The 22,691-nt window shown below is 47.8% G+C and overlaps 1 protein-coding gene across 11 annotated transcripts in view; it reads right to left on the reverse strand.

Annotated features, from left to right (window-relative positions):
- Positions 1–21,950, reverse strand: part of LOC120947460 (talin-2) — a 58,424-nt gene extending 36,474 nt beyond the window's left edge. For 4 of the 11 annotated variants that reach the window (XM_049606454.1, XM_040362802.2, XM_049606456.1 and 1 more), the window contains exons 1-2: positions 21,642–21,950; positions 3,444–3,921 (exon numbers count right to left, since the gene is read on the reverse strand). The gene's annotated coding sequence lies outside the window, so the exon portion shown is untranslated. Of the gene's footprint in view, positions 1–380; positions 1,531–3,443; positions 3,922–13,362; positions 13,489–15,922; positions 16,359–17,300; positions 17,413–21,641 lie in introns of those variants that run through there. The other 7 variants (XM_040362801.2, XM_040362807.2, XM_040362806.2 and 4 more) reach the window with 7 other exon arrangements.
- Positions 21,951–22,691: the final 741 nt, after the last annotated feature.

Consider the following 22,691-nt stretch of genomic DNA (forward strand, 5'->3'; position numbering starts at 1 on the left):
TTCTGTGTAGCTCCAACTTTATCCAACACTCGCTATAAAACTATCAAAAGCAAATTCCTTGCCTCCGCTAAAACAGCTAAACACCTCAGAACAGCCCCAAATTAACGGACAACTTCTGTGCTCTCGAGCCACAATCAAATGAAATTGGATACAGCTTTACCCTCCCTTAGTACACACGAATCCTTCTCCAACAACACACGCTTCCACACATACGACGACGAAGAAGAAGATAAGGATTTTCGGGCTTTGGACAAAAGTTTTTCACAGCCTCGCTTCAGAATACGCGCGCAGCAGCGCGCAATTCTTTGCTCTTGTGCTGCGAAAACTATTCTCCAAAAACCAAAACGAATGGTGAAAAAAGGAAGACCATAGACACTCACGTTTCTAGCAGCTGGACGGGAGGAGGCTTGGGATGCCAGAAAACATAAACACACACGCGCACACATACAATCACACAACTCCAAAAGTTTTGTAGCGAAGAAATTTCACCGCGATCACCGCCGCGTTCAAAGTTTGCGCGAAGAAGTGCTTGCGTTCTCGCAACGCCGTAATCGTAGAGGGGTCTATGTCGCGGACTAAGTCGCGGACAACAACAACAATAAAAAAAAACTAACTAAGTTGCCGACTTTTCGAGCCGAGTCTTAAGTACACTTGTGTGGCAAACGAAAATTACCGCAAAACAGTTACAAACGAAAACTCAACCTTACGTTGAAGATCCTGGATCTCATCGCTTCAAACGACTCGTAACGACGCGATAAAACTTAACATTCAGGGTTCGTGGTGGTTTGACCATATCAAACTGTGAGCGATCACGCCACTCTGACTTTCTAACGTGTTTTTCGAGTGTTTTTTTGAAAAGGCATACACGGTGTGGGTAGTACGGAAAAGCACTGTCGGCTACTGGAGGCACTTTGTGAGAACTAACACAGGACAGTGTTTAGAAGAAAAAAAAACAATCGAAAACAGATAACGGACGGAAATGCTTCCAAAACGGTATACTACTACTACTACGGTCTGTCGCGTCTACCTGCACAACAACTTGCACACTGCAATCGTTCATTGTTCCTTGATTTACACACTGCAACTGTTCACACTGCAACTCTTCCTTTCTGCCCGGTAACTACTCTTCACAGCGCCTGGCACCAACGCCATCTCCAGCGCCGTTGTTCGGGGCGGTTGGTGATGATCCCCTGAGCTTTCACAGCGGATCCTATTGCGATTGCGACGACTTGCCCGCGGCACGGCCGGAGCACGACTACAAACTGCTGCCAGCGTCCATTGACCGGCTGGTCTCGCGCGAGCGATGGCGACAGCGACTACCTTCCTCTACCCACCATCACCACCCATCTCCGACTCCTCCAGTGCACCGCAAGTCCTCGTCGTGCGCGACTTCGCGAACGAGCAGGTTCGGCCGGCGGTGGTGTCCGACACAGCGGCGGCTTCCGTCCGATCCTGACAACGGCTAAGCTTAGAATGACGTTAGCCCACCGCCGACGGTTGCCGACGAAAGGTTCTGTGCTCCGTCCGTGGCAAGGTCGGTTGCCACAGGAGCAGGAATCGCTTCCCTCTGGTCGGGCTTCGGAATCGGTGTTATTTACTTAGTCCCCTCTGGACCGACGGAAACATCGAGCAAAACGACTTTCGGCCGAGAAAGAGAAAGCGAGAGGAAGATCCGACAGCACACCATAAACATCGAATTTTCCTCTGACAGAGAGAGAGCGAGAGATACGAGCCGTAGAGTGAAAGGACGAAGAGACAAACGCAAGCGCAAACACAACCACAACTCTGCAGGGATCGATGTCGTTGTGAGGCGGCGGAGTCTGCTGTTTGGTAGTGTTAGTACACCCCATCTGGCCCATTCCTACACAGGCGCAATGAGCATGCTTCACCAGTATACGCACCACCGTATCGAGCGTACAATAGCGTACACCACCCTAGCACCCGCGCATATCCTTCCAACGAACCCAAAAAACCCATTTCAAACGAGGGGAACAGTACTACTCTACGTGTATGTATGTGTTTGTACCCTCGTGCACACACACAACCACCCTCTTACGGTTGGTTCTGTCAGTTTTTTTGTATGTTCCTGTTTCACCCATTGCACCCTACAGCAATGCCACACGTACACGTGGCTATGTAATACACTTCCATTACATAAGGACCCACACACACACACCGCACCTCGTAAGCACTTTCGTCGTCCTACGCTTCCAAAAACGCTTACCCACACACACTCAATACCACTTTTAGGGTGATACATTTTCACGCGATTTTCCCGAAGCCGACATTTGGGATAAGTTTTATCCAAGAAGGAAATTCAAAATCAAATGGATAATAAATCGTTACGGACGGGGTGCTTCTGCGAGGCATGTGACACACTGTGTGAGAGTGCGCTCTCCTATGCTTGCTAAGCAGAAACTAACCTCAAATATCTCTCCCAAAAACAGCTATCCGTGCAATTCGTGTATTCGTGGGCGCACAGAGCTTTTCCACCCCACTTCTTTGGGGGGCTTTTCTATTTCATTGTCGCTATGTTGATACCGCTCTGGTATCGGTGGATGCAGCTGGTGTCGGGGATGAACACCTTCCCCCGTTGGGGGTTGTTGGAACGTCAAAGGTCATCTCGAGTGGTCATCAAATGAGATGTTTTGATTCGCACAATTCATCATAACTGCAATCACATACTAACTCTCCTGATTGACCGTCAGAGTCACCAGGCCGTCCCCGTTCGTGCGGGTCATACTTGGCAAAGTGTGCAAGCTTTTACCCATGTCTAATGGCGTCAATGACACCGCGAGGGCGAACTCCAGGACCATGGGGAATTATGAACCCAAGAATGAATACTGCGGATTGAAAACAGTTTTTCACATTTCTTCAATTTCTGAAGTCTTCAGCAAGTCTTTGGCCTGTTCCAAAGGCGCCGTGTTTTAAGCGTATCTCACTAGCAAATCGTTGGTAGTAGACGTTGTTGGATTTTCAACCTGCTCCTGCTGCGCGCGGTCGTTGTGCAGTGGAATGTTATCCCGACCACCATCACCACCACACCACGGTACAGAAGGGGAGAAATTCCGGGAGCCAGCCATACTAGTGGCGCGACCAATTGGCGCCAGATAAATTGTGTTGCCAGCTACTACTACCCGCGTGGAGCCTGTACTTTAGTTACACTCTCGGTTAATTCTTCTTCCCATCGGGTGCGTTTACTTGTCACCATTGTACATAACAGCATACACTGCAGGCACGCATTGTATACCGAGAGCGAGAAGCGTTTGGGGCCCTAAAAGTATAACAACAACTATTTAACACAAGTCCAAGCTCACCCAGCTTGTGCCACACGTGACACTGTCACAGGAAAAATAGCAATTTATCGCAACTCAATTACTGATGCCGTGATAAGGACGGCCGAGAAATCCGTACGGATCTTGCAGCTCCAAAAAATCACTTACCGTTAGTAATGCGTAAAAACCGCTCCGTAACCACTGCCGTCTGCCTGCTGCTTGCCCGTGCACAATCCTTTGCGCATAGGTTGATTTATGATGATATGTGGGGGCTGGCTCTTTTGTTTTTCGTTGGCAAACGCGTACCAGTAGTAAGAGTTATTTGTCGATCTCGATATGGAAGCACTAAAAACACGTAAACTATACACACACACTAAAATAATATACGCTCGTTCTTTTCGCGCCCTGTTTTGTCGTTTCGTTTCGCTGCAGCACAAGGGTGCAGCAGAGAGGGAGAGAGATAGATAGAGTTTGAGCGATTGCTACTGACTAATTATTGCTTATCGGTCGTTAGTAGTAAGTAGTCGTTTGTGGGGACTGAAAGAAACGCGTTTGACTGATAAGAAGCAGCTGTTTGACTTTAAATGTTGATTAGAGGGGACTGTTTTCCGCTCGGGACTGTTTCGTTCGACTGGATGTTGTTACTCTGCAAAGAGAAGAGAGAAGAAAACGAGTAGATATTAGTCTTAAAGTGTTCAATTGATCGTATTTTCAAGCATCAAGTTTGGAGGAACGGCGTTGGGTGGGGAGGTGTTTCAGGGAACTATTACACCACCCTAACCGTCGCTCAATAGCGATCAAACACTGGCGTAACCACAGCGCACCGCTTTACCTCATTAAATTACAATACAATTCTAAGAATAAGGTGTCACACGCCACGCTCAATCGAAACCACGCTGTGGTACATAAAAAATCAGTTCCCCTCGACGGTAGTCTTGCCAGCAGAGTAAGATGAAAGAGAACAGAAGCAACCAAGTGGCAAACTTTTTGACCTCATACTCCTGCTGCTGCTGCTGCTGCTGCTGCTTCCGTGCTTTGCTCCTGTTGTGAAGCTGTGAAAATCGTTCTGCAGAGGAAAAGCTCGTGCTCCCATCCTTCCGAACGCAACGGCACGCATGCAGAGGATGGCAACAAAACGGGACATAAGATGAGCGCAAAAAACCGCCGCCTCGCCCGCCCCAGCGACAAAGCGTGCCATCTCGTCGCAAGGACGACTTCAAATGGATATACTTTACACCAACGGATTCTCCGAAAGCTCTCCAAGAAATAAAAGAGAAGCAATTGAACAGGGATGGGGGGAGGGGGGGGGTAGAACTCAGGCTGTCGGGGTTAAAAGGGAGCAGCACATAATGCAGCAAGCAAGGGAATAGGGTGGCAGACAGGCGGGCAGGCAGGCAGGCTGCTGTACATACAGAGCAGAGAGCTCCATAAACTCCACCGTACAGCGCGTGCCGGGAGATCGACAAAAATCGTCCTGGCGTCCGACTGGCGGGCGCCAAGGATTCTCCCTATTTTCCTTCTTCCCACACTCACACACACACGTGCGCAGCCACACCAGCTCCATCACAGATGGGGAGAAGATAGGGCTGCTGGAGAAGGAAAAGGTACACTCCTCTCTGGCGGGGGTATGCGAACGGTGCTGTGTGTGTGTTTTTTTTCTCTCTCGTGTCGTTCCAACCCACGGAAGATGGGCATTATCCCTCGGCTTTGCGCCCATAGAGGAGCTTGTTTTCCACGCCAAGCAGCAGACACAACGCTTGGGTTCCAACGGATGCAAGGGCTGATGATACTCTGGATGGGAAAATCTCCACAGCGGCTACCACCATCGCCGCATCGCATCCTATCGTCAACAACTTCCGCTACCTTCACGGAGGGAGATGCTGTGTTTCCGTTTTGCTCCACGAAAAATGCTTCCTTCCTTTGGCGTGGTCTCGATACCCGAGTGTCCTGTGCCTCTCCTGTTTGGAGGTTTGGCGGTCGACTTGGATGATGGCAACAGCATCCTTTACCCCTTCTGGCCACGAGCATTCTTTCATCAACGCGTCGATGGAGCTCCGATTATGGCACGTTACGGGCGTAAGGTACCACCAGCCCCCGGTAAGTAGATTCACGGTAATTTCAGCACAACCAAGGGGCCCAGTTTTAGACATCGCATCGAAGTACATTACAAAAAATACACGCCTACACAGTCTAAGTTCTGAACAGCTTCTTCCAGCTGAATGCAAGAGCATGTAAACCTTTTCTGTACACGCATTATTACTCTCTTTCACAGTGGAAGCCTCTGTTGTCTGGCGCACACGGCACTATTTATTGGTTTTACACACACACAAGACGAACGAGCGAACCTCCCAGTTTGGCAAAGTAGCGAAGGAATGCGAACGAAAAGGGTCGATCGAACGGGTCTCGCTAAATGCGTCTATCGCAACGTGATAAATGAATTATGTGCTCGCCCCTTCGTACTAGCCGTCTACTACGGTACACAGTACATGGGATGAAAATATGAATTGTTTCCCAAATATCCTTGCGCAAGGTAACCGTACATCACTCTCCACTAAACTCACACTGTTAGGGAAAGGGATTTCTTCCCTTGCCTCTGATAATCAATTGTTTACGACGAGTGGCGATGAAGAATTCGCGACAATTTGCGCAATTCTTACAAAGTCAATGCGCGACCGGACTTGTGAAAACGATTCGCTGATGGGCAACAAACGTGGTGTAAATTGTGACACTCCTTTAAACCCCGCTAGTCTTCAGCAAAGGCGGGAAAGATCAAACATCATCTGCTTTTACCATACCCCCGCGATTAGCGATCACACGAGCAGCACCATCCAAAGTAATGGGTTGCAGCTGTACTTACTGTCCGCAAACAGGGCAGAGCTCTTTAAATACAGCTTTAAGTCGTTATTGCGTGCTCAGAGTTATCAGAGAGCATATTATTATTTCACAACATCGAATCTCTTGAAGAGTACATTGTATGAATAAATCAGTAAATAAATCATAAAAGAGTGAAAAATATCGTAAACTTGAGAACTCCTTCCAGACGTTTTGGCGTTGAATCACGCACTCGCCCCACTTGGGCAATAACACTTCCTGTTTATTTATGTATTTGCAAATAAAATTAACTCAATGTTTACAATCGCACAAATATTGAAACCCCTACCCCAGAGCACAGTGACTCTCCTCTCTGGTCTGATGCATCGATCAGAGATACGCGGATGCGCAAAGATACACAATTTCCTTGAATTGTGAATCAGTTTGCGGAGTGTATTTTTAAACCACCAATGCTACAACAACTACAGTCAATTATGTTGCATTTTCCAACGCAGCGCATCAATCACACACACACACACACACACACACTCGAGGCCGCGCACAACTGTTGTGGAAAACATATTAACCTAAATAACCGACACATTGCGACATTGTAAGTGAAAATGACTAAAACATGCCGAGCGGCAGCGGCAGCAGCAGCAACGCCTCCACATCATGACGGGGAAGGTTTTATGTCCAGGCGATAGAGTGTACACTCTCTACAATACACACAGAGCATGGCAACCAATAAACACATAATTTTCACACGAACTGCAACCAATGCAGTTGCGGAAAATCTATTCAAAGTGTTTGACGTTTTAATGCGCCTGATCCCGAGGGGGCAGGGCAGCGGGTGTGAAAGTGCCTCCGTTCGCGCCTCGTTTGCTTCGCCTGCAATTTCCACTCTTGGAGGTGGAATTTAAAAATATTTCAACAACGATTGAACTTCGGGAGGAAATTCTCAAAGGGTAAAGAAACGAAAAAACTGTTCCTGAGAGCTTAGGGAATGCAAAATAAAGACACAACACTGGCGGCACATTTCTGACCCCCAGAGGGTTGAGGATTTGTTCGTACGCGCCCCAGCGTGAAATGGTGTTAAGTGTTCTTGCATTCCACAAGGTAGATGCATCGAACTGCATTCCAAATATGTGTGTTTGCAAAAAACAACCTTTTTTTTCGTTTGCTTTCCACCAATCTTTCGGCTCACCGCGTTTCAATCGTTTCGTTGTTCCGGTTGTGCCTGTGTGCTCGATGCTGCGGATGGTGGTTTCGACCCCATCTTGCTCTCACTTACGGACTGATTTTATCAGATCCTGCTTACCCTTCAGTTTAACAAATTACTTTTACCCGCGAATGAATGCATCTTCGTTGAGAAGCCAAACATGTGCGTGCGTCTAATGAAAGCCATGCCACGAAGAGACTGTAACGGCTCTGCATGAAAGTGATGGCCAGGATGGTAATAAATCAATGACAAATATAATTCAACCAACATGCAGACAACTTCACAATTGCTGCAGCCACAGGGTCCCTTCTACAAATCACTATATTTGTACATCGTTTTAAATCAACAAAAAGAGCGGAACTGGTCCTCCAACCTCTTTTTGTCTTTTAGCGTCTTAACTCCTATCGTAACGAAACGGAACTGAAAACAAAGAGTCAATAATGCCAACGCCGTACAGTCGCCCCCCCATACGTACGTGAGGGAATTCCATCACACTTATCACAATGCGGCTGGGGGTGGAAACTTTACGATGTGGGTCATTAAATAATAACAACAAAGCGATCCAACACTTAAAATTGGCATCAACACATCGAGCCTTCCTGCGTACGTGCCGCCCCGCGCTCTGGTAGCTAGCGATCCCCCCATATAACATCGCACCAACGTGTCGTGTCTCATTACTTGGATGGCGACGATGATGACTAAACTCACCGTCTGGGAGCGGGCAAAGCGTTTGGCTGTCTCGAGCTTCTCGAGGATAATTTTAAGACATGCCCTCGGGCCATCGTCTGTGCACAAACAAACAGCTGTCTCGAGAAAAGATTCGTCATCCTCGGTGACGAGGACTTTAACGCTGTTCTACTGCTACAACAGCGCGCGAGGATCGCCTTAATGTGAACTCAAAGGTGAAGCTGTGCCACACTTCCTCGCGTTTTGTTGGTCGTCTTGGTTTTCCCTATTTTTTTCTCATTGCTTCTTGGCAGCTCATCTTCTGCTCAACACTACGTCAATATGAGGATCTCCTCACCACTGTGGCAATTAGGGCGACATCTCTTTTGGCACAACTTACTTGTCGATCGCGACACAGCACACTGTGTTGTTCATCGCAGCGTCGGCGGCGTCTTCGAGACGCCTCGAAGTGATTCATCTGTCAGTTGCACACAGACACACACACAGACATATCAGCTAAGTGGAACACACTTCAAAAGGGCACCACACCCTTTACACGATTGCCAAATCATTCATATTCAAGCGGTTGCGCGCGTTCGAGTAGGAGAAGGTTTTATTTGTGTCAGAAACCGTTGGTGGGTTCTGTTTACTCTAGATTGTCACACTGCAGCTCCACGCACGACTGTCGATCGATAATATGCATAATTTGTTTGCTCTGCATCTCCCGGAAGATAAAGGTGAGGCGATTCAATCTTCAAACAAACCCCAAATAGCTTTTTCTTACGATCTCGATCACTTCTCTCTCGCTGTCTATGAGGCGCCCCATGAATATTGAAAAGCGGTAACATCGATATCGGTAACATCGGTTCGTGTTTTTGGTAGGTGGTTTGAATGTTGTTTTGTTTCACTTTTGATCGTAAATTACAATCCGAGCTGTGTGACGTCCTGCCGTGCTCGAAGACGACACGATCATCAAACCACCTACACATTGTTGCTTTTACTTTCTTTCCTATCTTTACATGTTCGTTTCGCCCAATCGTATCACGGAGGCGTTGGGATATTCAAGCAGGAACACACTGAGCAACACCTTTTGTAAGGGCGATTGATCACAGCACTGCATTGATCACATCCGATCCGATCGATCGAGGGGATGCATGCAATGCGATCCACACGCGCGCGACCAATACCCAAACATCCCTTCCTCTCTACACGGTGTCTATCGGAGACGAGATTGAAATGAAGTGATACTTCATCCTCCTACCAACAGTGTGTCTCCTGTTTCCAAACATGCACCGTGCCTCGGCCGCTACTTACAATGTGACAACGGAACGGAAACATAACCAATCTGTCTCTGTATGGAGTTGGTAGATAAAACCCATCCGCCTACCCATCGGTGTGAATGCGTTTGGGTCGCGTGGAACCAGCAAAGACATTGCAAAACGATCGTTGTTCGTTAGCGCTAGCAATGGTGCGTAGACAGAAAAAAACCTCCTCTAAGGCACAAACAGCCGGAGTGTGCGCGCAGGATTAACATGCACGTTCGTGTGCGATTTGGTCATAATCTGTTTCGTGGGGGACCACTGGCAAAGAGAAATGTAATACAAGCTCTGGGGACCTCTTTGGGGGTAAAAATACAAATCCAAATTTGACATAAGCCGAAAAATTACGATCTGTTTGGTTAGAAATGAGAAGATTTTGGCTTGCACACACCATCCAACGCTGATAGATTGCCCACTGGTCGCACATATGGTGCACATATTAACAGTCACTCCGCGTGGAGACTCTATACAAAACATCATAAACGTTATTTTATGATTACAACAGACTGTGAGAGTTTAAAACCCCGTCATTAATTAAATATTTTTTCCGCTTCAACGAATGCCACACAGGTAGAGAGGTAGCACTGGTTTCACAATCGCACTGATTTACGTCACATAAAGTGTGGTATGATTTACGTCTTGCTTTTCCTTATGTCAACTGCCAACTTCAACGCATAAATCACACACCAATCATTTGTACCAAAACATGCTTCCTTCCTGTCTTGAGATTTCACTGCTGTGTTGGTGGTGGCATCGTTTTCCCCTTAATCGTCAACTTCAGCTGTCGATTTTGCACGCAGCCATGAAGATAGGCGCAGAAAGAAGAAACGTCCTCCCGATCAACAACCAACCCAAACCCGGGGAACGGGGAGGAGAGTGTTTGCTAATGCGGTGCAAAATTTATATCCGCGACTCCAAGCTACGAGTGTGTTTGGCGCGCAAGCTAGGTGTGCGCACGATGCTTATTTTTAGTATGCACAGTCAGCACAAACATTGCGCCATCCGTTTACGTCCTGCCAGCAAAACCCACCGAAAGAGCCGCACCAGGAAAGGAAGCAGAGAGGTGACGTCGTCCAGGGTCGCATATTCAACGCATCGCCGTCAGGTTGTAATGGTTGTCCCTCACTATAGGCCGGTGGATCTAATTCTTCGCCGCAAGCGCAACACACCACCACTTCAGTGTCAGTGTCCGTACACAAGTTAAGATTGATGGTGGACGACCCTTAGATGCTTGAACGACGGTAAACGATCCGCGAGCGGCAGTTTAATGCCGGCACACACTAATCAAGTTAAGCGGGAGTTCTTCAGAAGGTAGCCCCAATGTGCTGTGAAGGTCTTATCAGGGGTTGGTAACTCTGGGCAATCGCTCTGAAGGTCCTCTCTCCGTCTCACTCTCTGGTAGAGTATTCGAGTGATAATAAAAAGTCAAACAAGAACGTGTGTTGAAGGTATTTTGCTGCAAAGCCAAGATCACCAACCACTCCCAATCGTGCGATACAACTTCATCGACTTCACGTTCCATACGCTAAAGGAATGTAGATAGAGAACTTTCAACAAAAAGCCAAACAAACCACACGACGAAGCAAACAGACGAATGTATCAACAACACCTCTCTTACACACCTCAACAGAGCCTGAAGACACTCATGGCAAACAACAAAATGCGCCCGCGCCCAGCACATACGCAAACTGCTTCCCCCCCCCAACATCAGAGCTCATTGGACTCTGCTCTGTAAACAAACGGTAACAAAAATGCATACGCTGCACCGGGGTGGGTCACAAATCCCACCAGCACTAGCACCACCCTTGGCGTGTAGAAGCCGCTACAAGAATTCGAAACCTGTGCGCGTGCCCCGCTGACTCTGCAAAACGCAAGCACAAACTGAGTGAACGAGCTACGAACGCGGAAAATACGAGAAAAACTCAAACATACACACAGACCCACACATCCGGGGGAAAATTTACAAAAATACACTCCCACCCGAAGGAACCTCCTCTTCCGCTACTTCCGAGAGCTTGCGCAATCCCCCACAGAAAACGCGTTTTTCTCTCTCCAAAGAGCCAAAGTCCATTCGGCACCTATCGAGCCGCGTGTGCAAACAATCATAAATTAAGTATTCACAACCAGTGTCGTGAGTATGTGTGTGTGCCTGATGACTACTTGGACAAATCAGTATCATTGGGGTGCTACTACCAAGCTGCTCGATGCACTGCCGTTGCACCAACGCCAATTGAGACTGGCCCCATTTAGCTCAATCGATTTGTGCGCTTCGTGTGCATGCATGGCCGACTCTCGATGGACTCTCCCGGCCGCCCGGTGTAAGTGTTTCTAATAGACGAACCTTCTCAGCCGATTCTGACCAACGCGGGGTACTACTGGCTGCCTTTTATAGACAACATTACTGCGATCCACCGGTTCCAACACAGACACACACACAGTGGACAACACTGGAGGAATCGGGGGGAGTTGGGACCTGGTGGCGCCAGACTGATCGTAAAATATTCACTTGACATTTCTTAGGCTTAGACTTAAGCTCCATCGGGGGGGTAGGTGCTAAGTTATCGACTCGATGACCTCTTTTCTTGGCCACTAACTAATTTCGCTCAGATTCACGCGGCAGCTCATAATTTAATTCACGCACTCTGGTTTGTTTACTTTACCATTTACCCGCTCAAATAAACCAAACCTAAATCATCTTTCGACGGGTGCCATATTCTGCAAGCATTCGCTACCAAAAACCCCCACGAGACTACACCCTTTTCACGCTACAATGGATAAGAATACGGTCAGAACACGAGAAGGGAAAGAGGCGCGCGCTTATATGTTTACACCTTTCCCGATTTGGTTTGGCAAGATCGCGTAAGACGTGCTCAGAGCCGTGAAGAGACGCAAACACAATGGCAATGGACTGGAGGAATCGACATTCGATGCAAATGATCAAGCATTTTGCGGTTGCCTTTTTTCGTGCTCTACTCTTGCTTCTGCTGCTGCTGCTGCTGCTGCTGTTTTCCAATCAGCGTCACGGTTGCCATTGTCCGTCCGTTCGTTCGGCTGACGTTACCGAGATAAAATTAGGTTATGTTTATTATTCTAACAGATCGCTCTCCCGTACCCACACACACATACTCCCCATATTAGAATGCGGCGCAAGGCAATCAAGACAACGCTGGCACGCTGGCTGGGGCCTCCTTATTTGCGTCCCCATCCACAGAAGATCCAGCAGCAGCAGCAGCAGCCACAGCAAATGCTTGGAGATTATTTTAACTATTCCCCACACACACAAATACATACATATAAAACCCCCCAAAAGAGGAGAAGAACACGCGGGAGGGTGACACCATAAATGGTGTCCGTGAATAAACGAATAAGTGTGTATGATTGAATACCAATAAACGTAGCGATGGAGCGGAAGTACGAAAAACATACACAAACACACTCTCACGCAGAAGGTTTCTCAAGTCAGGTTGGGTCCCATTTTTGGACAACATTGCCGAGCTGGTGTATTGGTGCCGTTTCCTGCAGCAAACAAAGCGGCAGCAAAAAACGACAACCAAAACCTCAGCACTAAAACTCGCCCCGCCACAAGGACAACACCCGAAGGAGCGTCCACAACAACCCAACATGACGTCATGATCATGGGAGGCTGACACTGCTGATGCCGCACTGTGAGCGCTAAATTAACCTTACCAATTAGCGAAGCGATGCGGACGCATAGAAGTTAGCGCGAGATCGCTCCGACAAAGTGTGACTTTGCCCCAGGAAGATCGCACGATGAGGTAATATACATCCGATCTGTTGTTGTCTGTTGGTCAAGTGAATTCGGAGTCGGAACGCTTCGCGAGACGTGCGGGAGAAACATTCGTTTGGCGTGGTTGTTATATCTCGCCACAGCGTTTGTGTTTGGTGTTGCCCTTAGAGTCACCCGCCCGCGTCGGACGCGTCGATCTCGCGCGTGCTCGCATGACAATGAAAGCTAATTGCCCTACCACCACCACCACACAACGCCATTAGGTTCGGTTCTGATGGCCAATCTGCTGAGTAAGTGATACACGAGCTTATATATACTCACGAGCAACGGGCGACAAAGCGAAGGAACGATGCATCAACAACTCGTTGCTGATATTTGACGCGACCGCAAAGGCGAAACTAACGTTCCGATCGTGCTAGGGTGAGGTCTCCATCTCGACGTTTGTGCTCGATTGTTGAGAGATAAGCACAGGTGAGCAACCTGTTATGCTGATAAACCGGTCTCCACCATAGCAGGCGGTTGGAGTAGCATTGGACTGTGCGCGATAAGAGTCGACGACAGCAAGATAAACCTGATATCTGAGATAAACAAAACAGTGAAGTTGTCTACGCCCTGTCTTTCGTTAGAAATGCTTTAGCCACACTGTAGCGCGTTTGCAGTGTCTACTCAAAACATGATCACTTAAATAAATCCATCGCCAGCACATTAACTCTCTTCTGAAGATGCACATCGCAATGCATCACGGACGAACACACATCAAGACATTACAGATGTCTACACAAGGAGAAGTCGTAGTTCTAAATATAAAACGATACCGATACCGTGTCGTGCGTGTGTCTGTTACCAGAAAATGCATTAAAAACAACAGTCTTTGATCACGACAAGCAAGACACAACCTATAACGTGATGGATATATGACAACAGATCCTCCTCCTACGGTTTAGACTTCAGCAGATTTCAAATCAAGATGGATATAGTGATAGACGGCATCATTATCATCGTCTGTTTGAAGTCATTCGTTACACCCAAAGATGATGATCGATGAAAACGTCCCTGAGGGTGGTAATGCTAATGCCGGTACAAAGTTCGATACAATGATGCAATCCACATCCTTCTAAATTTCTGACCATTTGTTTCACAACACAGATCGTACTTTTTCAAGCACAATATCACGGTTTGCTCCCTCTGTAACTCACCGGATCCGACCAGATGTGGCCAATATTGCAACAAAACACCGCGGAGAGAGTGAGAGAGCTACCGGCCTTGCGATATGAAATGACCGCACAACACTCGTCGGCTTGGTGGTTGCGTTCGAACACGATCGAAACCTCTATTTTTAGCATAGAAACGGAGAGCTGCACAGTTGCGCGCCCCGAAAAAAAAACTTATCCAGCATGTGTGAGCAACGATTTCTTAAAAAACACAAAACTGTGATTTTTCTGATACTGAAATACCACCGAAAAAGCAGAATGATGATGTTGAAACTTATTCCGCTGTTTTGTGTGCGGACAGAAGACAGAAAAACAAGTTAGCTCGCGATTCCGGTTTGCCCCTAAACCTGGTGTGCTAGCTGTGTGTGTGCTTTGCATGAGCCGAATATAAATTCTCTTTAATTTCCACGTTCCCTTATTAAAGAAAGTTGACAGCTACACAGGGACTACACCGGGGCATTCTCGAAAACCCTCCCCCAAGAGGTAGTGGTAGGTTTGGTTTCGCAAACAACACACTCTCGTGCAACAACAACGAAATGCGCTGCCTAATGAAAACGACGATAAAAAAACAGCAAAACCCCCGAGAGATACAATCTTCCCGTTGATGTAATATGGCGAAAGCGAAGGACACAACACGGGGACGACGGTTTTTTATGCTCCCCACTGCCGGGACCGGACATAAGTGACATAAAAATAAGCTTCGAGAGTTGAAAGAGAGTAGGAAAACAAAACAAAACCATACACCTGCGATCGCGAAATGATCGCGAACGAACGAGACCGGGGATGGGGACACACTGTTGGAGTACGAAACTGGTTAGCCGGATGCGACGAAAGACCATCAAGGGCCTTCGTTATGATCACCACCACCACGCGAGAAATCATGCGAGCAAACTGGCAACGTTTCTCTAGAAGAGCGTGACGTGGCAGCAGCAAAGCAGCAGCGCAATTGCACAGGGCAGCCGTGGTGAACCGAAAATGGTGAGCGCCAAAGACCTTATTACTCATGTGGGTTTACGTTCGTGATTCACTTCGAGTTCTGAGAAGCAAGACATTTCGAGGGCCTCTTGCCGATTTGCCAGATGATCATGCTTGACGTCACGGCTAAAGATAAATCTTTCACCACGGTGCACCACGGTTTGGTTTGGGATCGATCGATCGGATCGGAAGTCACGTGCTTTTCAGCTCCTGTTTCAGACGAGGGATCAATTTTGATCTTCTGAGAGCTACCTCGGGCAATTCGTGTCTACCGACTCAGTTGAAGACTATCGCAACAGCACATCCAGTAGCAGCTGTACCGCACAGAGAGACGTGAGAGATGTTGTGCACTCACCGTAACCTTCACCGTTCACACAACCTCCACACAATCCAATTAACCCACTGCTCAGCGCACTCCTCCACGTAAAGGAGAGGGCACGGCACCGCTGCTACAATCAACACCCATGCAAACGTTACCCTCACGGCTGCTCTCCACACGCGCGATCGTATCGAATCGTCCCCGGTCCTTCATCAGTCCGATCTTAAAAGTGGCAAAACTGACAGAAACTGTTTGCGGGGGCGCCACGCCAAAACGCCAATGGATAAGGGAGCAAGGGAGAGCGTGAGAGAGCAACGTGCCGCTAACCTAGCCGCACAGTGGGGGAGGAGGAGGTCGAAAGGAGCACACTACTTACAAGGATGCTGCTGCTGGTGCCTTGCTCTTCGAGTGGGAGGTACCGCGCGCCCCGCGTCGTTTACCGGTGCTCTGCGCGATCTTTCGAGGTTATTTCGATCAGTTCGAGCTGCTGCGTCTACTACTACTACTACTACTATTACTACCAGCACAAACTGTGAAACCACCACCACCGCGGCACACAATTCGATAAGTAGGAGTAGAACGAACTTCGCTGGCGATTTGGGGGCGATGTTGTGGGCGCGAAATTATGTTTCAAAAAACGCGCACACACACACAAACCTTGCTTGGCACACACACCGGGGGGATAATATTTTTATGTTATAAATACACTAGTAGCGAGAGATCCGATGTTGCCACACACTTGATGTTTACCAATAGGTGGGCCCCCGCCCGAACACTGAGACGTTCGTTCGTTGGGGATTGCAGAACTGCTTCTAAGAAAAAAAAAAGGGATAGAAATCGGTGATTTTTCATGTAGCCTTAGGAACATTTGGCCACACGCCACCGGACGTATTCAATCTTCCACACTCAGCACCAAATGCACAACTTATTTGTCGATTATTAAAGGCACTAAAACAAAACGAAGTATTTTTGAACAGATCTTCTAAGCTACAGGATGAACATAAGCGGGAACGGAACACTTGGTTGGTAATTGAATTAAGCGCGGATCATTTACGAAATTAATCTGACGTCAGCGAAAATGGGATGAAACAGAGCACGCAAAAGATCCACCCTGGGAGGATCTGGGAGGTCTAACGTTGGCTTCCCTTACGCTTTGCTGATTCAATGATAAAAAAAAGGATCGACAAGAAACAACGATAACTTAAACTACAATATTTTTCACTCCAAAATAAACACGCACACACAGAAATACATGCATTCGCTTTATCCTCCAATAACAGGTTCAACCCGCTGTTTTTTTTCTCTTCTCACTTTTGTTCCCACTTTCAAGGATGCCACGTTTCGTTCGGAGCAATCTGGTGCACTCGTTGCCTTCCAACCATCCAACAATAAGAGCACTTTTTCGCTCCTTGAAGGACATTGTATGCCAATTTTGCTTGAAGGTAATGCACCACACATTCAAATACCGTTTCTAATTATGTGTTTTTTTGCACGCACAAACAAAAGAAGAAGATTCATACAACTGCACACTATTACATTTGAAAAAAGTAAGATCACACACAGCAAGTAAGGGTAGGAGGATCAAGGAGTAAGCAAATGAGCTGGTTCCGTTTGCACACAATTCTTCCAACCACCTTCTTTGATGCTCTTTAGCAACCCTGTCACATACACACACACACACACACACACACAAAACACCAAAAAGAAAACCCCCGGAGAAGTAAAAGAGGGAAAAAAATCAGCAAGCAACTAACCCGCTAACTAAAGCGTGTACCGGTTCCGGCAACGTGATCGTTCAAATTGAGTTTGCGCTCGCGACTGAGCATTCCGCGAGCGATCGGGGGCCCGACGACCCACCGACGACGGAAACCCGATTGCGACGATCGTTCGTGCAAAAGCCGACCGCGGCCGACAAACATGATGACGATGACGATGATGATGATGATGACGGTGACGACGATCGCATGTAGAAGGGGATGCCGCGTGATGCGCTCATCGAAACCCAAACCCGGGCCACAAGTGTTGATGGCAAAAACAGACAAATGCTGCTGATGACGGCTAATTGTTTTTATTCGCATCGCATTCGCATTTTGTGCTTAATCTTCTGTTTTTGGTGGTATAGCGCCTTTTGGAGGTAAAGTTTGAAACGGTCTGAGAACCCTCAAAAGATAACTTAGAACCCAAAGCCTCCTCTGTTTAATGTTTGATGCAGTTTGGAGCTTTAAAAACCTCCTGGCGACAATCAAGGCAAGAGTGCATTCGGTTGGAATGCAGCATGAGAAGGGGGGCACAAACACGAAAACCCGTTCCATCATGTTGCACACTTGCCCACATACTTCGCACCGTTACTTGCCAAAAAAGGGCGAACCACCACACGGTGGTCAGTAGTGGTTTGTAATGCAGTCAGTGGTGCGGAGATGGTGTTGTAGGACTCCACCTCAACATTTCGACGCCGATGTATCTGATTGACATCGGTGCCTGCCTGTGAGTGCACTTGTGGGGCTGATTCTGCTTCTGCTACTGCTTTCTCCCGGGGAAAGCCACGCCGAATGCCACATACACACAGCATTCCAGCAGTAGTACAATTTTCACCAGATTGCTCCCAGCAAGTGATGGGACAGGGATGCATGTACAGTGGGTGATGGAACCTACTGGCGAGAGTTTTCTTTCATACGAAAGAATGTCACCAACGGGCTGCATACGGCTTCCAACTCATCGTCATCCGTCCCGAGCGCGCGTGTACACGACACCTTATCTCCCGTGTTTTTATCGTGCTCAATTAAATGGCGGATAGAGGATGGACTACTCATATTCAAACTATTTTACATCTAATGATCGCCCACCAGCAAACAAAACGTGTAACATGAATCTGAAAGCTCTCCCCCTTGTTTATCCGCGACAGGTTTCATTCATAAAATTCATTACCGAGGCAAATGATGAATAACTGGATCCAGTGTAAAACCGCTTCCGCTCGAACCAATCAACCGTCCGAATGCCGAATGGAGCTGACATTTATACCTTTGCCCATCTACGACCGATCCATTCATCCAACGTCCGCCTCGCCGCTATAAACCTGGCCTCCCATTGGGGAGCTCTATTGCAAGATTAGCCGAGCGGATTCGAGCGACGAAGCGCGTAGGATTTGCTTCCTTTCCGTTTTACGGCCACCACTAACCAAGCACGGCGGGCGAAGTGATACACTCACACACTCACACACACACGCGTGGATCGAAAACCAATTCGTCCGCCCCCGGGTGTACTGGGTGCTTTGGCCGATTGGGCGTCTTGCGTATTTGCTGCGAAGGCGTCGGAATAAAGCAAGGTGAAACATTCGAACAAACAGCAGCAGCAGCAGCAGCAAACTTTTCAACCTTCAATCGACCATCGAAGCTGGTACAAGAGCACGGGGGGCACCATACACTGCTGTATGCAAACCGCCACCAGACCCCACAGCAGCAGCAGCAGCGAGTGGCGACTTGTAAAAATAGTTCAGCAATGATATCAGCACACATGGAGCCGACGCCATCCGCAGTGGGGAGTGCACACTGCAAGTGGGTGTCTCTGGTGGAAAGAGGGCCCATACACCGCCACAACCCGGCCAATCGATCTCGGCCAGCTCCACTTTAAATGGTGTGGTGCAATGTAGCGGGACAAGTGCAAGTGCAATTGCAAGATGGGTGTGTGTGTATGTGAGCGCAAGCCGGGTTTTTTTGCTTTTGCACACAACTGCACACAGTGATGGGTGCAGACATTAGCCACCTCACAAACCGTGCCATTCATAACCATGTATCGCACCTCTCCCACTCGATATGCCAAGCCCGGGCCCTAACAAACACGCTCCCCAAGACTGGGTGGAATCCACAGCCTCGAGAGATCCGAGTTCCGAATGACCGAATGTAGTTCATCGCCGTCGCCACCGTCGCCGCCGATTCAATCTCGCTGTGGTCCCGACGCCTCAAGGCAAACCGGTATATCGCACGGTAGCAATCTTCCCACCCGATGCACGGGCACGGCCACGGCAGGCGATGATTTCTGATAACCGGTAATCGACCGAACCGATGCACCACTGCATCTCGCTGGCAGTCTGCAACCATATGGAACGGGTTGGCCCTCGTGCCGACGCAGTCATTCCCTCTCATGGCCGTGGATGGGGCGCGGTGTGTATCGTGGATTCGCCGCTGTGCAGTTTGTGTATGCGGCTGTTCATCCATTAAACAATCTTTTAGCACCTGCCTCATCGTCGGGGTCAATGAAGCGGAATGCGTTAAAAGGGCGCCAATCAAATCCTTCTCCGATGCATGCTATGAAATCGGGGGGAAACTATCAATAAAGTGGTTGAATGAGTTGATTATACTATTTAGAATTACGAAACAACAAACAGTACCAATCAGCAGCCAGCATGAGGCATGTTTGAGGCATATTTTACAGAACCCTCTGAGTGATTGCTGATACGGTGGTGCTCTTCCTTCAACACAGTGGACGAAATACCATTCCAATTAGTGTAATCTGTACGACACTCGGAACCGATTGGAGGGAACTCGTTCAAAGGTTGACCTGGGTGTCATATGAAGTCATCGGAGAATCAAACCAAACCCTTCCAACCTGCGATAGGTCATAGTTTTTTCTTCTTCTGAGGTCATTGATTGACAGCGTGCATTCCACGGTGCTCCGTTGGTAAGCGATCCCGCGGGAGTTTATTCTGCTTCTCGTGGAAAACGATCATTTTCCCATGAGATACATCGATCAGAGCGCGGTTAGAAGGCAAGCATGTCGTGCGCGCGCTACGGCTGAGAGTAGCGGATAGTTGCAGTCGAGTGAGTTCTTCACAAACGAACCCATTTCACCCTTCGACCTGTCCATTGGCCAAGAAACATCGGGAAAGGGTGGTGGAGAGCAAAAAAAAACGGTTAGCTTACGCCCAGCATCTCCTCCCAAGCGGTTCGCGGGTGTGCCGTACCGTAGTTTACCGTAGGAACCAAAAATAACGCATGATGATTTCATATGCGGCTAATTTTAGAACACGAAAAGTAAACCTTGCCTGGCCGCTCATTCAAGCGGCCGTGTACTCTAAGCGAGGTGCTCGGATGGTCCACGAATATTATGGTCGCGCGCAGTACTATCGAGTGGAAATTACGCCCGCATGCCTAATGGAATACTCTCCCAATGATGATGATGATGGTTTGGTACAACATTTGGGCAGCAGTTTTTCCGTTCGCCCAACGTTTTCCACACGAGATACTGGAAAAAGGTTAGACGTTGCCGAAGTATTCGCTCGGGGGGCAGCTATGCGTTTAATGTGAGAACCAGGAAATCAGTTTCTAGTACTACTGCTGCGCGATTCCAGTAGGCTGCTGCTGTTGCTGCTGCTGATGCATTCCCCTGTTATCAGTATCTCTATGTACAGTCGTATACGGAGGAGGCCTTGGGTTCCTGTTACAGCAAAAGTCTGCTGGTTATCGTCGAGGAATGAGTGAGTGTTTGTGTTTTACACCCCATTGCTCCCCAGGCCGGCGGCCCTTTCCGTTGCTTTCCGGGAATGGCTTCTTTTCGTTCGACAGTGCCTTATTTTATGAATCACGCCCGATAGCATCCGCCTTTTGCCACCGATAAACGCATGAACAGTGGCGTGCTCTTTACCTTCTATTCCTCGTCATTAGATTTAGAGGTAATGCAGTGAGTTAGCCAGTTATTGCCCAAAATTTTACCTTTCGCTGTATTTTTGTTTACTTTTAATCTTCTTCTGTTCTTTCCGTCCTGTTCTTCTTCGTTCGGCTTCAGCGCGATTGGATTTTTCACACAACACAACCACCACAAAGAAGGTATACACGCCCCAGTGCCTTATCTTGGTGAGCACCTTTGGCTCCGTTCTTTTTTTCGCCAAGCTGGAGCAGCGTATAATTTGTGCAACTTTTTTTTCTCGTTCATATACCACCGCCCAAGAGGTGGGGGGAGGGTGAGCAATAGGTCTAACACGCACGCACACACTCGACGCACCAGATGCAGAAATAGTGCCTCATTTTTCACCTTTTCCAACTACAAATCGACCGTACAACACCGCCCACACGCCAAGCTGCAATTTAATGATCCACACGTACCTGTTTCGACGGGGTTGAGGATGTTTTTCACACGGAAAACTGCACGGAAAATGTTCGGGTGTATCGAGCGAAGAGGAGCCACGGCGAAGACGGCAATCGCAAAACGCACTCTGCACAGGAAACGATACAGCACTTAACAGATTTTGAGGGCGGCACAGATGCGTTTATTGCCGCGAAACGTTACGATTGCCACTTACACTACACCGTGTTGAATTAAAACATTTGTAACTAATCTAAATAAAAAGTTTAAAGGGGGAAAAAATACTGCCTCCGTCTTCCTCAACGCGAAGCGTTTGTTTTTTCAGTGAACGAAACAACTGTCACACAAACAATCGATTTTAACGAACGTCGCCAATCGGAAACGTCAGGCGCGGGTTTTTAACGAAACCATGCCGGCACGAGCTGTCAGATTCATATTTTCAATGCGATTGGCGGTTTCTTTTGGGGTCGGTTGGAAAGTTGGGGTAATTTATTGGCCAGGTCTATGTTAACAATTGCATTATTAGTTTGTGACGTTTCTTTTGCTCTCAATATGCAATTGGTAGAAATGTGTTCCATTATTAAAATCAATAGCTTCTATACAATATTGAAATACATTCTTCCGCAAAACATAGACTTGTCGACGTAACGACCTCAGGACAGGGGCGGATTAAGTATTATGCACACTAATCAGCCGCGTGGGGTCCCGAAAAAGGATACCCATCCTCCGCTCATAAGTAAATTTGCTTTTCAATCCATCTCTAGTTTAGCATTCCTTTTACAATTTCTCGCTCAACACTTCAGAAAGTCCTACATTCGTGTGACCGCTTAGGGCCTTCACTCGTCACTGCCTCTCTAATACGCTCTTTCCCGTCTCTATACAGACTTCTCCAGTTAAATTTTTTCCCGTAACGCATTTCTTGTTTTTGAATGATAATTAGAGTAATTGAATCTTGTAGGAGCCAGCGCGTCTTTCGATTAATATATCTAGCTATTATCTATCATTCGACTATAGAAATGCTACAAATTCTATATCTATCGATGTCCTGCATTAGCTGACGATTCATGAGG

This window comes from Anopheles coluzzii, chromosome 2, assembly GCF_943734685.1.
Source record: "Anopheles coluzzii chromosome 2, AcolN3, whole genome shotgun sequence".
In the NCBI taxonomy this organism is placed as follows: Eukaryota; Metazoa; Arthropoda; class Insecta; order Diptera; family Culicidae; genus Anopheles; species Anopheles coluzzii.